We start from the raw sequence: 14431 nt of genomic DNA, 5'->3' as shown, positions 1-14431 counted from the left end.
GGCTTGGGTTTTGGACCCAAGTATATAAAACACATTGTTCTAGAGAATAGGGTTTTGAAGATAATAAAATATAAAAAAATGGAGGCAGAGAAAGAAGGTGGTTTGCTGGAGAGGTGGAGCACGACGGTTCGGGCTAGGAAAAATTCGTCGAGCTGTTAGTTAAGGTGAGTAGATACTTTCACATTCAACGATATAAAAGATTTCACTTTGAAAATCTTTAAAACATTGTTTTACTGTTGGATCATTATTTTTGTCGACTCTAGCATGTAGACGCATGTAGCCTGTCGACTGTTGGAAATTTGGTTGTATACACATGTGGCATCTCGTTTTGAACTAAATGGTCTACAAAGAAAAACTAGACTTATAACGCAGAATCGATATATCGTAATAACTTCGCCGCCCGATATCGATGAGAACCGATATATCAGTAACTTCCGCCCGATATCGATGGACGATTAAAACGCGTTATCTTTTGTTTAACATGAATGGAATCGAGTATTTCATTATTTCTTTTATCCAAACTTGTTGTGAGTGTAACCATGACTGTTTTTTTTTTGTTTAACCATGAACTGTTTTTTCATTGATGTTTGAGGAATGCTTTATCTTTGAATTGTTTCTGACGATTGAAGTTATTGGTGGTGGTGGGATTATAGTAGGAGTGCTGTGAAGGTTTGAACAGCCATTAATGGCGTTCAAACCAAAACCAAATCGTCATGTTTTTGTTTGAATGATTGTTTGGTATGGTTTTTGTTGTGCGATTGTTGTTGGGTTGAGGTGGATGGTTGGAGAGTTGATTTCGTAGTGGGTAGAGGAGCTGTCGAAGCTCCAAAGGTTGTTAATGGCGTCAAATTTGGAATTTTTACAGTATAAGGGAATCGCGAATTGTTGGTATAGATACATGGGGTTTTTCTCCAAGATTCAAACCGTGGGTTTCTTTTTGCTTATAGGTGGTCGGTGGTGGCTACATCGGTGGTGGAGGCGCTGGTGGAGAGTTTATGAGGAAGGAGATGAACAGTGAACCACGATTTGGGCTTGGGCCAAATCGTGGTGGGCTATATGTTTTGTTTGATTTTTTTAAATTTTAGACTATGGGCTTTGGGCCTTTGGGTTAAAAGAGTTTGTGGACTCTGACTTTGACTGTTGACCAGAGTGGACTCTGACTTTGACTGTTGACTAGAGTGAACTTTGACTTTGACTTTGACCAGAGTTGACTTTTGACTAGGGTTGACTTTGACCAGTTGACCCAAAATTCGACTTTTTCCTAAAATTATGATTCGGTCTATTAGGATAAGTCTATGACTATTAACATGCTTGGCTTTAGGCTAAGACCTCTATATATACGTGTGTATGTGTATTAACTACTATGTGATTTTGCAGTATTTTATGATATGCAACGTTATGACACTAAGACATCCCTGAAATTAATAACGCGTAAATAAAAAATACATGAATCAAGATACTACTTCTTGGATTCGGAAATAATACATGCAATCAAGTTCAATAATGCGTAAACAAAATTACCCCCTCTTTTAGAACTCTCCACGCCTAAAATTTCATAATTGAGTTTTATGACTGTTGATGTCATATATTAGGTGGGCATTTATTGAATGTGTCATAAATGGCCCGTTAGCGTTATCTATGGGTATTCATTGAATGTGCCATGAATGACCCGGGTATTCATTGAATGTGCCATGAATGACCAGATTGTTTGGACTACCCTAGAGAGGAACTAAGGTATTCGCCTTGCGGGTTAGTTGTATTCCTTGAGTGTACGGGAATGTAGGATTGGGTATTCCTTGAATGTGGCGAGGGAATGACCGGGGGCATTCATTGAATGTGTCATGAATGGCCCGTTAGTGATATGATAGGTATTCCTTGAATGTGGCGGGAATGACCTAAGGTACATAGTTTGTGAAATATGTATATAAGAAAAGAAATTGATTAATTAATAAGAGAAATTAAGTTGATTGTGCGAGTGTGTTTGGGTTTACTTCTGAATACCTATAGGATATCGACAAATGTTAGAAGTTCTAATTTTCTTTTGCAGAGGGTAGGACTTAATAATATTTTCAGGTAGGAGGGGGCGGTCCTACCCTTATCTGATGGCGGACATCGGTAAGTGTAATTCAATTATTTAGATATTAAAAGGAGTTATTAGAATGAGTTAATAAAACGTGAGTTAATATAATGAAAGTCTTGCTTGAGAAGAAGCTATGCCGGTTGAAATGACGGAACTACCTATCTTCCAAGCCGTGAATGATTAAATTATGGGATAATATAAAGTGATTGTTTGAATAATTAAAGTATGATAATTGTTTATATGTGTTTAGTCTACTCATACCAGCAAATTCAATTTGCTGACCCATGTTTGCTTTGTTTTGGCAACGTGGGTGTGTTCTTGGGAACATAGGTGGAAGGCAGTGGAACCGTGGCGTGTGATTTGGATTCTCGCCTGGAGCAGTCTGGGAGTTTAGTTTATTATGTCTGATCTTTTGGAAGGATGTAATAACGTAGGTTACATTTTTATATGACATGAGAATACGATGTTGGAAATTGTTATTCTTAGAATATTATATTGATGTTTTTTTATGGAAGATAGACTTGTATAAAGTAATAAAGAGAATTTTTGGAGATTGAATTTGTGGTTAAGATTGTTTATGATGTGGGTTTTAGGTTTTGATTTGTGTTGTATCCACCCGTCATAGCCGGGTTTTAGACAATTGAACCAAGTGATGTTTGAGATATTTATATTTCAAATATTCATTTATTTTAATTGTTTAGAAAATCGGGCTGTGACACGTTTTGTGACCCCACTCATGTAATATTGTTACTGAACATGTCATCGACCTCTGTTTTGCCTCTTTTTCTCTAAAAGAGGTCCGTTAATCGATGTAGTGCTTCCTCCTCATTTTCTTTAATATCAGCTTTCTTACCAGCTTTGTGAAGTTCCCTCATTATCTAGCAATCAACCTTTATCATTTAGGTAGTGTCTAGAAGGCTGGGGTCGTTTCTTTTCTGTTTTTACTAACCTTCCCACTTTTTGATGATATTCCTTGATGCACTGGCTGTGTTGTGTCTCTCTTTGTTCCTGTTCCCTCATCTTGTTGTGCTGATGGTATAGTCGAAAGGTTGACTCTGTTTTCCCCTTGCTGCAATAGTACCCTTTGCCTCATGTCATCTGCAGTTTCTACCACTCCTTTTTGTAAGTCCTTCTTGTTTTCGGGGAGTGCTCGAGCATCTGCCTATAGTCTTTCTTTTATCTTTCCTCTCATTCAGTATTTTTACCTGTTGTATTGTTTGACTCCCTCCCTTCATAGGCTATGTGCCCTTGTTTAATAACGGTACTCTTTTTGGTTCTAACCCAGATAGCTTTTCTTTTTCCATTCTATTCATTCCTTTTTCTGTTTGCGTCTCATCTGCTTCCTTATCTCCCATTCCTTTCTTTGTTGAGTTCTCCCCATTATACTGCCCTGCTTGCAACTCACTTTGTGTCATTTGTTCCTCTTGTTGATTGCTCTCCTGATCTTTATTTCGTAACTCTTTCCCACCAGCAGTCTGTTCTTCTAGTGCCGCATCTACCCTTGAGTTTCGACTCTTACATCGATGTTTCTTACTAGGTGTCTGCCAACCAGTTTCATCAATATTGTGAACTTCATGTACCTCATTGACCACTTCCTTTCCTTTTAGTGTTTGTATTTCTCGTGAATCAACTTGTTGCTTTCTTTCGGCCGGTTTGAGGTTTTGTATCCATACCTTTGTAGTAATTGTCTTCCTCCCTTTTTTGGACAACCTGTGATCGGTGTGGCCAAAGACTTCACAACACATACATCTCGGGGGCTTCGGTTGTATTCAAAGGAGACTTTTTGTACGCTCCTCCTCTGGTCCAAGATGCCATGGTATATCATTTGGATACGGGCACTTGGTATCAATCTCTACACAAAGTCTCGCATAAGATGTCCTCGACATATTCTCGTTAACCCGATCAATGAACATTGGTACTCGATAGCACTTCCTACTTGGTTGAAACCTTTTTGTTCCACATTTCCATTGGCAACCCTTTTACTACAACCCAGATAGGAATGGTTTTGAGTTCACGTGTTTCTGCCTCCGCAAAGAGCTTCCATGGCCTCACTACAAACAGGTGGCTAGCTATATGAAACGATCCAATATCTAGTGCTTCTTTCCTGTCATTATCATTCTGAAATTTGAATGTGAACATATTATCTCCATAAGGTTTCATCACAAAGTTTTTAACTCTCCACGTACGGCTTACTGTTTCCTTGACGAAGTTAAAATTCAACCTTTTGCCAACAAACGAACCAACAACAAGGTTTTCAAACCTTTTATTGACCTCTGAAAATTGAGAGCTGTTCACGTGTATTACTTGTTTACCATTCACAATCGCAGGAGGAATATATGAGAGTTCATCAGCACCCACTGCCTTATTGCCAATGATCTCAGCCCATGAACTCTTCTTTATATGCGGATTCGATGCATCCTCCTTTATTTGTTCTTTCACCTTGCTTGAATCTGATGACGAGGAGCCCATCAGGTCACGGTGGCCGTTGTTTCTTCACATCCTTCAAGATTACCCGATAGCATTAAAGCCTTCATGGTTGTAGCCAAGACCACCAACAAGTCCTTTGCGGCTTGTATTAGCTCTTCCACGGTTTTGTTGTTGATAAACCCCTCGGGTATATCTTCATTGTTGCCCCTCCTAATACATCCAAGAGTTTTTTCGGACATATTCGATCGATGTCCTTCCTTGCTAGCATCCAATTCCATAGATGCGCTATTCAGAGTACCTACTTGGTTAGCTTCCTTTTGTAGATCCGACACCACTTCCAGATCTTGACCTTGTTTCGTCGAATCCACGTCCATATCATGATCTTGTTCCTTCTGTTGACACGAAACCTCACCTTCCATATTTCGAATTTGTTTTTCTTCATGAACAATACCGATTTGGAGGCTAGAGTTTCTAGCTTCCTTTTCCTTTTCACACAGATGTCTTCTGAGTTTTTCCAAAGATCCTTCCCCATAATTCAGCCTCACATAATTCTCTATATCATCCTCATCAAATGAAATATCTTCTTCCTCATAAACCCTAGTTGGAGAGTTAGGGTTTGCTCCTGCAAAACCTCTAAAATCGTGTGTATTTTTCTGTTTTTCCATAATTTTGGGTTAAATTACGAAAATACCCCTAAGAACTTAATCACCCCTTATTTGCCACCATTAAAGCAAAAAAGCAACTTTGTTGGCCCACGGTGTTCTTAGTTATGAGGTGCAACTGCAACAAGCAAGGCTTAATGTCATTTGAGTTGTAGCTTGAAACAGTTTCACTCATGTATTCTAGCACCGGAAGGTTTTCCATGTTTACCATTTTTCTCCCGGTTACTTTAGAGAATGGTTTTGCGATTGGTTTTGCTTTCCTTTGAAGCTTATATTTTTTCTTCGATGGAAAATTCACTAAACCATTTTTTTCCTATCTTTTTCGTTTTCTTTTCTTTGTTCAAGACCATAATGCAATGCCTTGCCATCTGTTTCCATTGCAGTAGGTGTATTGGATATTTTACTAGATTACGTGGGACTTATTCTTTTTAGGTTATGAGGATGTTGGGTTAACTTTTTTAAGTGCAATGCCGCTGTTTTGTGGACCATATTATATTCAACTTGGGTTTACGCCAAGAGATATTACAAAGTGGGTAGCTCCATTATGTGATCTTTGGTTTTTGTTTTTTCTCAGTATATATATATCTAAAAGTAGTACTTGCAGTTGCTTTGGAAGGAAGCAACAACAAAGTACAACCTGATAATGTATGTCTCACAAGCATGTCCTATATCAATGGGACCCCGGTTTGACCACATAAAAAATTTCCCATGCATTGATTACTTGCATTTTTGCTTCAATCTTCTTTTAATTTGGATAATTATACTTACTAATGTCTCTTTTCTTTTCCAATTTGTTGTTTTTATCAGATTGGCAGATTGGTTGGCGGTATATTGATAAAGAAAACTTGGGTGGATGTTGTTCGAATCGGCAGATTATGGAAATTTGGCCAAAATCTTATTTTTTGAAGAACTAATATTATTTAGTTGATGGCTTTGAAGATTTTGTAATTCAGTATATTGGAAGAGACTAATTGTATGGATGCTCAAATAATGATTTTGGATGATCTTAATTAATAAAATATATTTTGCTATAATTTATTGTGAATGAATACATCTGATCGGTGTTTTAGTTTAATCATAAATTGTATTAAGGCAGGTTTATATAAATTGAAATGATTCAAAATAATCGTAATACCTATTATATATATGAGTAAACCCATTTGCAATGCCGAGCTCGTTGTAAAAGAATTAGGGTGCTGCAAAATGTGTTTAAACAATTACCAACACATACATTTGGTGCGGCTAAAACCACTAGCAGGGGTAGCTAAAAACACACTTTTGGCAATGCCTTTGGCGCAGCTAATGGTTTAAACCTTTTACGACAAAGACCTAGGGGCAACTAAAAACACACTTTTGGTAACGCCCTTGGCGCAGCTAATGGTTTAAACCTTTTGTGACAAAGACCTGTAGCTAATGCTTTGCTTCTTTTGTGACGCCAGAGGGTGCAACTAAAAGTAACCATTTTGCAACGCTAGCAGGTGCAGCTAAAAAGAACATTTTGCAACGCCAATCGCTGCAAATAGTTTAAATATTTTAAAAATCATTTTAGTTTGGCAAAATACTTTAGCAACGCTAATAAAGTAATAGCAATGGGACAAGGCGTTGCAATAACCTTCAAACTTTTGCGACGCCAATTGTTGCGTCTTCATTTAGCTTTTGTGACCCAATTTTTTGCAGCGCCTTTGTGACGCCCACATTGGCATTGCCATTGATCATTGGCAGCGCTTTTTCGTACTTGTAGCGACACCAGATGGCGTTGCAATTGAGCCTTTCTGTTGTAGTGAACCATGTCATAGTATTCTTTGATATACAAGTGAGAACCTTATAGGTCTTCTTTTATTTTGCCAATTTTTTTGTGATTATACCAGCGAAACAGACATATCTTTTACGTTTTTTTATTGCTCGAGTATGCTGACCATATTGATGATTTCTTGTAGTTTGAAGAGTATAGCAAAATGGTTTATCTTGATCGACGCTGATATTCAAGTATTTGAGAACATAGATCATCTCTTTGACACACCAAACAGGTACTTCTATGCTATGATAGACTGTTTTTGCGAGAAAACTTGGAGTCATTTGCCTCGATTACTTCGGTTAGATGCGCCATCAATGCCACGATAAGGTGACATGGCTTCTTTGAGATAAGGTCTCCTCCATTGTACTTCAATGTTGGGATGTTTGTCTATGAACCTAGCAGACTAACTTTCGAAATCTTATTGAAAATCTTAGAATTGAATCATTGCTCCAACACCCTTTATAGAGCAAGTGAGTTCATCACTTTTCTCAGTAGATTGTTATGATTGTTATGGTTACATCCAGTTGAGGAAACATCATTTCTCTAGTTTATTATTGGTCATTTGGTCCTCACTACATAAAAGCTTGTAATCGTGAACTATCTTTAAATTTACTAGTTTTAAATTCTCTAATTCTTTGAGATTTAATAAAATTGAATTTAGGAGATATTACACATTTACACCTGAAATATACTAATTTTAAGTATTGTTATTTACATCATTATGTAGTTTGAATAAAAATAGTAAAAACAATGATGATTCATGTATGATAAGTATCATTAACCACCAACATCACCCTATACACGGACAAGAGTTGTGGATATAAAAGTTGATAATATTCTTTATTTACTAACTTGTATGTTGTGGAAATGTCAAGATTTCTTGAACAAGTACTTCAAGCATGTCTACAAGCCCATCCTTTTGGTGTACAATTTGGTCCTAGCCATGTTATGGTGGCACCTTGAAAACGTTGAGCTTGAGAAGGTCAAGCTACAGTGGTTCACTACTGTGCCGTTATAAGCCTCTTTCACCTTAAATAGTACGTCTATTGGTATCTTGCTTGGAGACTTGAGAGTACTCATTAAAACAATTTTATTTATTTGATCCTTCTTTTAATCTTAGAGTTTTGTTTAATTTGACAACCAATAGGGATCCCAGCCATGGAGGTACACTGGCGAAGAATATTGCTTTGTCTTTGCAAAATAAAGTTAAAGCTTTTAACTTTTTTCAGTTATTCTTTTGATGTTCTTTAGCTTCTATTTTATGGAATTAAAATTGAACTTTTGTTTGCTGTAATGCAATTTTTTTTTTGTATTTTTTTTTTCTGAAACTAAAATTGAACTATAGTGCTTGGTGTTGGTATTATATTTATATGGTTATTATGACATGTAGTTGATATTTGATTACTGTAGAAATGATTTGAGGCAAGCAAATGAGTGAGGGTTTTTTATTATTGAAACTGAATTGGATTTACAAACTATGATTTCAGGATTTCAGAACATAATATTTTGTATATGTATGCATGTTTTTGCCTGTTTTGAACACGTATAGATATGACCATCTAAGCTGATGAAGTTCAAATTTGTTATGGTTCTAACTTCTAAAATTTAGCATACCTAAGATCTGCTCATCCATGTCTTTTTATCCTAGTTCAGAATAGAACTCAGTGATCCACATGTACATCTGCTAGTACCAAATACTATACTAAAATTATATTAAGTTAATTAGCTACCAGAAGGCAAAAGCTAGAAGTGGAATGCAATGTAAGTTGTTCTGCCCCCTTCATGCTCGTGAGAAGTTTTTAAATGTTCTGCCCCCTCTTAGACATGAGCCTAAGGATGCCTTAAAGCGTATTCTAGCTAGGACAGGTTGTTTGGGTGCCAACACATTAAGTGATAGTTTCATTGCTGGATCTCTTATTCTTTGGCACTGCATGCTTTCAGGTTGTACAATCTATTTACACTTATCTTGGTGACTGGTATTTTAGGTGGATCTTGATCCTTTGCATTGGTTCACCTTCTGTGTTCCTGGACTCTCTGTAGTGCAATTTGTTGCCGATGGAGACATATTGATGTGCACAACCACTAATTTGGTAGTGTTGTGTGGCGGAAATGGAGAGGTTTGTTACTCTAAGTAAGCATATTTTCTTTTCACCTTGAACAAATTTTGTCTTGTAAACTGAATTTAATCAACTCACTTGTTCTAAAGTAAGTTTTTTACAGGGACAAGTCTTAATATAGTTTTTTTTTTCCATAGTGCAAAAGGTGGGGATCATAATTGTGGCAATGGTGTTTGTGCATTCTAGGTCCATAATAACTTTGACTTGGTAAAAATACTTACACATGTATTGCTTATTTGAGTGCATTTTAGTTTTTTATTGTTTTAGATTTTTTTTGTTTGTTTTAAGTTTACTTATGTATTGTTTATTTGTTGTACCAGATTGGCCGATCGGTTGTGGTAGATGAATGAAGAAATCTTCAGTAGATGTTCAAATCAGTAGATTGTAAAATCTAGTTTTGCAGAATGTCTATATTTAGTTGATTTCTGTAAAGATGATATGATATGATGTATTGTCAAAGACTAATTGTCTAGATTCTTCATATACTTTTGTAAATGATGATAATAGTTAATGAAGCATAGTTTGTTATGATTTATTGCTAATTGAATATGGTGTTTTTATTGTATCTACATACATAAATTTCAATGGGTAGAATTTTCCAAATTAAAAAATCATAATGATGAGTAAATGGTGTTTAGTATCTAGGTATGATATTGCCACCCTAAAGGTGCGGCAAAAGCATGGCACTTGAAATGGGTTGGTGACTAAAACAAATACCTTTTATTGTGACGGTTACAAGCGTTTAAAGGTGCAAAACTTTTTGCCATGAGTTACTAAGCGCAGACTAAAAGAAAACCTTTTGCAACGCAAAATGGTAACATTACAAGTAGTTTTTGTGGCGCCAAGCCGCTAAAATACTTTGAATTTCTTTAAAAATCAATTTAGTTTAATAAAATGAAGTAGCGATGCAGATAAAGTATTAGCAACGCAAGTTGGCGTGGCTAAAAAATAGAAGCTTTTGCAACGCCTATTAATGCGTCACAATTAAGCTTTTGTGACCCACTTTTTAGCAACACCTTCGCGACACCTTGTTTGGCGTTGCAATTGATCATTTGCGACGCTTTTTAGGACTTTTAGCAACGTGGTATGGCGCTGCAATAAACCTATTTTGTTGTAGTATGGCAAGAGTATCTAATTTGTTTACTCAACAATAGATATCTGTATATCCACTCATACCATGCAAGTGTTGTCATCCCTAATGACAATTCCAAGGATACTTTGCTCCCACTTGGCAACAACCGTTTGTAGGTTTAGACAGAATCTTCTCTATGAAGCCTGTTTCTTCTTATCCAATTATAAGAAGGGGCATGACTTCGGCATGATAGGGTCCACCCTTCCCATAAGGTTTAGTGACTTGTCAAGCTAAACTCCCACACATTTAACATGGAAGTGATTTGTTCATGTGAGTGAACGAGTCAACCCTACTGACATACATATGAGATGATAAACAGTATAATGAGAATGCAATCGATCTGGAAAGAATGCACGTTTATTCATTAAACCATCAAAGTGTTCTTAGCATAATCACATCCTCTTTAACCCAAGCATTTTTACATGTGCATCCTCTTTGGAATAGGTTTGGTCGATTGTGGATCCATAACCATTTGATCGGTGGATATATGTTGTAGAACCACTTTCTTCTTCAGTATCATTTGTCGTACGTAGTAGTACTTTAACTCTATATGTTTGGTTCTTCCATGGTACTTTGGATCTTTAGCATATACAAGAGCAGCCATGTTGTCAGTCCAGATGTGAACTGGTTCAGCAGCTCTTGAGAACACTAACAAGTGTTTGAGGAATCGTCTGAGCCATACAACCTCCTATGTGGCAGAGCAGCATGCAATATACTCAGCTTCCATACTTGAAAGTGCTATGGAAGTTTGCTTCTTGCTACTCCAGGATATAGCACCTCCATTCATTATGTAGGTATATCCTGAAGTTAACTTCCTCTCATCAAGGTCTCCAGCCCAATCGGCATCGGAGTACCCAATCAGCTTAAGATATTTCCCTTGGTAGACAAGTGAGTAGTCCACGGTGCCTTTAAGATACCTCATTATCTTCTTGACAGCCTTCTAGTGTGTGACCCCGGGATTTGTTTGGAACCTTGATACTAACCCAACTGCATAGCAGATGTCTGGCCTTGTACACAACAATATTGCATACATAAGGCTTCCGACTGCGCTTGAGTATGGTACATTTTTCATAGCCTGAGTTTCAGTAGGATTCTTGGGAGACATTTTAGAACTCAAAAACTCTCCTAGACTTACTGGGAGATCCACTTGCTTGCAATCAATCATGTTGAATCTTTCCAAAATCTTCTTGATATATGTCTCTTGAGACAAAGATAACAAGCGTTTGGGCCGATCACGAGTTATTTTAACTCCTAAGACATAACTAGCTTCACCCATGTCCTTCATTTCGAAGTTTAATGACAACCACTCCTTAGTGGAATTTATCAATGCCTTATTATTACCTGCTAACAAAATGTCATCCACATATAGAGATAGAATCACAAAACTAATTTTAGATGTCTTGACATATACGCAATGGTCCTCATTTATCATTTCGAATTTGTCTTGAAGCATAGCTTCATGGAATCTCAGATTCCACTGTCTAGAGGCCTGTTTTAAACCATATATGGATCTGTTCAGTTTACACACTTTGTGTTCCTGACCCTTGATTGAAAAACCAGTGGGTTGATCCATATAGATTTTCTCTTGCAATTCTCCATTGAGAAAAGCAGTTTTGACATCCATCTGGTAAAGCTCTAAATCTAAGTGGGCAACCATTGACAAAAGGAGACGTATGGAGGCAAATCTCACTACTGGTGAGAAGGTGTCCTCATAGTCTATTCCTTCTTTTTGGGTGTAACATTTTGCAACAAGCCTGGCTTTGAATTTGTCTATGTTCCCTTTTGCATTTTTCTTGATCTTGAGAACCCACCTGTTCCCAATAGATCTCTTGTTTGGAGGTAGATCAACTAAGTCCCATACTTTGTTTTTCTTCATCGACTCCAATTCTTCCTTCATAGCTTCCATCCACTTACTTGTATTGGACCTAGAAATAGCCTCCTTAAACGTTTTAGGTTCATCAGATATTTCTGTAAGTACATTGGTCATATTTATCTCTGCTTCAATCTCAAACCGACGTTTGGGGATATGGCCTCTAACACTCTTACGAGGTTGGGATTGATCAATCGATCAGTTGACCAATGCCATTGTCACTGGAATCAGGGTTGATAAAATTTTCATCTTCACCTTGTTCATCAGCAGTTATAAGGTTGTCGACTTCATAAAGTTGTATATCCTTATCAACCTCACCCCTCATTGGGTATTGATCCTCTAAGAATCTGACGTTACGTGCTTCTATTTATGTGACATGCCCTTGAGTATCCTCCCCTAGGAAGACATACCCCTTAGAAGTCTCACTGTATCTTATAAAGACACACTTCTTTCCAGGAGCACTCAACTTCCCAAATTCTCGATTTTGAGAAGTGACAAAGGCTGCACACCCCCATGGTCTAAGGTAGTTCAAAACGGGTTGTCTACCAGTCCATAGTTCATAAGGTGTTTTGTCAACAGATTTTGAAGGAACTAGGTTAAGTATGTGCGCAGCCGTTAACAATGCATCGCCCAAAATGAGATGGGCAAGTTAACCTAAGCCATCATAGATCTAACCATTTCCAGCAGGGTTCTATTCCTTCTCTCAGAGACATCATTCTGTTGAGGGGTATAAGGAATAGTTAGCTGTCTAGCTATACCCTTATTTTCACAGAGTTCCTTAAACTCATCAGAAAGATACTCACGTCCGCGGTCAGTTCTTAAGGCCTTTATTGTCCTTTCAAGTTGATTTTCAACAAGGTTCTTGTACTTTTTAAAATAGTCCAAGGCGTCTGATTTGTGAGACATCAAGTACACGGTCCCATAACGTGTATAGTCATCTGTGAAGGTAATGAAATACAAAGCCCCATGCCTTGCTGTTACATTCATTGGTCCACAGATGTCAGAGTGAATAAGTTGTAAAGGATAAGTTGCCCTTTGGGCTTTCACAAAAGGTTTCTTGGTGGCTTTTCCAGCAAGACAACTTTCACAGGTTTCTATTTTAACAGAGGTTAAGTTGCCTAACAACCCTCCCCTTGCTAAGCGGTCTATTCTACTGTGTCCAATACGTCCTAGTCTAGCATGCCACAATTGGCAACCAACCATTTTAGACATAAAAACTTCAGTTTGTGCTAAGTGTAATGTCATAAAAGAATTCATTAAATAAGCATGACCTATCAAACTGTTATTTAAAGATATCTCAAGCGAAGTTCGGAAAAAATTAAACACATAGGATTCTTGAAGTAATTTCAAACCGATAAAAGATTTCTCCTAATTGAGGGTACAAAGAGTACTTCTTCAATAAGGATGGATCTCCCCACTCATAAAATCCAACCTACAAGTGCATGTGCCCAAAACATCACCTACACTTTGGTTTCCCATGTGGACTCTCCGAAGTTCCTTGTGGAAGTTTCGAAAATCTTTCAAACAGGGACCTATCGGCTTATGTGGTGCGTCATTTGCTGAATCTACAATCCAATATTGTGATGAATCGACAAAGATGACAAGATACTTATCACATTGACAAGATACTTAAAGTAAAACTTACCTCGGAGAAGGACATGCCCAAGCATAGTGTCCCATCGATGACAACGGAAGCATTCAACACTAGTCATGTCTATCGACTTCCTAGGTTTCTTTTTTGTGGGTCGGGGCTTGGCCTTTTCCTTGCCTTTCCCTTTTCCACTTTTCTTGTTCCAAGGAGCCTTCCTCTTTTTGGAGTTGACAACATTTGCTTCAGTTTGAACAACAGGCTTTTCATTGAGAAGTCTTTGTTCCTCAAGCTCACATTTCCTCTGCACCTGTGCAAAGTTTGTGATACTGTCGTCATGCGTTAAGATAAGACGAAATTGTTCCCAAGTTTTAGGTAAAGACCTAATGACAGCTTGAATTTGTTGTTCATTTGATAAGACCTATCCTGCTTGGGCTAACTCAGCAACCATGTTCCTCTTCACCGTGCAATGTTGTGTCATAGAGGTATGGGGCAGCTTGATAAATTTGTCAAAGCTCATTTAGCCTCCTCAGTTGTGCAGTAGTCATACCCCCAAGGTCCGCCTTTACTGCTTCCCATAGCTCTTTAGCCGATCCAAGGCCATCATACCGCATCATGAAGTCATTTATCATGGTGCCAAGTATGGTAATTCGGGCAACATTGTCTCTGCTTGTATACTCATTGTACTTCCTAAGTGCAGCAGTATAAGCAGCTTGTGTTATTCCCGGTATGGGTTACAAGCATCGTCTCGGTTATTACG

General features: G+C 37.6%; 1 pseudogene; it reads left to right on the top strand.

Moving 5' to 3' along the window:
- The first annotated feature begins 6919 nt into the window (after window positions 1–6919).
- Window positions 6920–8168, top strand: LOC147498409 (galactinol synthase 4-like; annotated as a pseudogene).
- Window positions 8169–14431: the final 6263 nt, after the last annotated feature.

The sequence above is a fragment of the Coptis chinensis genome, chromosome 5 (assembly GCF_015680905.1).
Source record: "Coptis chinensis isolate HL-2020 chromosome 5, ASM1568090v1, whole genome shotgun sequence".
NCBI classification, from domain to species: domain Eukaryota; kingdom Viridiplantae; phylum Streptophyta; class Magnoliopsida; order Ranunculales; family Ranunculaceae; genus Coptis; species Coptis chinensis.
The sequence above is the reverse complement of the archived record's forward strand: the minus strand, read 5'-3'. Positions and strand labels throughout refer to the sequence as shown.